We start from the raw sequence: 1,705 nt of genomic DNA, 5'->3' as shown, positions 1-1,705 counted from the left end.
CTTTCCCTATAAATAGCATTTGGAAAATTTTTTCTAGCTTTGAAAATAACTTTGCTATGCTATGCCAAGGTAACTAAATTGATTGGTGTGCCCTGAGATGTGAGTCTCCTCCATTACTGGCCTATGAATTTCATCCTTCCAAGTTCTTAATTCCTTGTTATACCAGGGACAACGGAGGAAAAATGTGAAACCAGATCAGAGGCATCAAATCAAGAACATCTTTGAGTGTAATTATATAACTACTACAGCATCACCTGTGTTTTCCAGATCAGTCACCAATCAAAGATAAAAACTTCTCAGGCAAAAGAAGGTAATGGAGGCAAAAGTGATGGTACAGTTAGTGCCAACACTGAATGAAAAGAGAGATCTTAAACTAGTTGAGTGTTAAGAAAACAGTTCCAAGGACACATTAGCCCAGGCCAGAGCCTTAAAAAAATATCTGTGGCTTGTACTTTGTGGGACAACCCAAATAGATTAAATGAAAGTTATTATTCTAAAACCTCCCATAAAAAGAAAAGCATAATGTTCTTGAAATAATAAAATCCTACTTTAGACCAAAAGTCTTTTTGTGCACAGGTTTCTTAGGAAATGTTTTGTTTAATGGAGTGAAAAATACAAGTAAGAGAAGAACAAATATAAATCATAGCTAAAGCAATAACATAACATATCTGGGTTTGAAATACAGGCATGAGCACACATTAAGAGGTTGACAGAAGCAAGTCCTATACTTTGGACTGTGACAAAGGAAATAACATAACCAGCCTTTTAGAAGGTAGTTATGTTAAGAGGTTTTGGTAATAAGAAACAGACTTCTCCAGAATTCAGGCAAACATGACAGCCTAGTAGGTTAAGTTAAGCTTATCCAGAGAAGTCAGGGCCAAGTTTTCAAATACCACTTGACCTGACTCCTAAGTATTGTGTATGATTCTGTCTTTGCCTTATTTTTTTCATATCAAAGATTGTGAGAAAAATTACTGCAGGTATGTTCTCTTCATTCTGGGAATGTATTCTTCTCCCCAAACCCTCTACCCAAAAATCCACCTGCTATCTTCCATGTTGAAATGTTCCAAGTATTCTTAAAACCTTTTATCCTTTGGATTGAATAATCCTCTTTTTTCTCAACCATATTTGGTTTGTACATGACCTCCAATGTTGCTTGTTTTGTTTCTCTTCACATGTAATGTTTGTTTCTGCTTTCCCAGGAACACTCTTGACAGTGAGATGTTGGGTCTCAGGAGGCTATCCAGGTGTGCAGTCCTTTTTTATGCATAAACATATTTTTTAAAGTGTAACTTTTATGGCATGGTCAGTACTGATTAGGTGAAAAGTGCAGCCTTAAGCATGTGAATAATGGTTTTTATTTGGATGCCAGTTTATTTTATGAGTAAAGAAAGCAGTACAGTTTAGAAGTATAGTTAGTAAAATGAGCATTAGCCTAGGTATATTCAGGAGCTGTAATTTGTTGCCAGCTTTGCCAGGGGCAGTAAGCCCCCACAGCAGTCATTGTGGCTGTACTTCTGCAGCAGAGGTAGAGAGGCTGAGAATATGGTAGCATTGCCAGTGTCCAGGGGCTGGCGGGTGCTGATTGTCTTTTACAGATTGGGGGATGGTAGAGGGATCATAATCAGTGTTGACAATCCAAGTGATGTCAGTCTATGTTGACACCTATGCATTGGGTTACTGCTTCTTTTTTTTTTTTTGTGGT

General features: G+C 37.4%; 1 protein-coding gene across 1 annotated transcript in view; it reads left to right on the top strand.

Annotated features, from left to right (window-relative positions):
* Window positions 1-1,705, top strand: part of PBRM1 (polybromo 1) — a 98,019-nt gene that overhangs the window by 36,649 nt on the left and 59,665 nt on the right.

Source organism: Lipotes vexillifer, unplaced genomic scaffold (assembly GCF_000442215.2).
Source record: "Lipotes vexillifer unplaced genomic scaffold, Lipotes_vexillifer_v1.1 scaffold500, whole genome shotgun sequence".
Lineage (NCBI taxonomy): Eukaryota > Metazoa > Chordata > Mammalia > Artiodactyla > Lipotidae > Lipotes > Lipotes vexillifer.
This window is presented reverse-complemented; position numbering and strand designations above follow the sequence as displayed.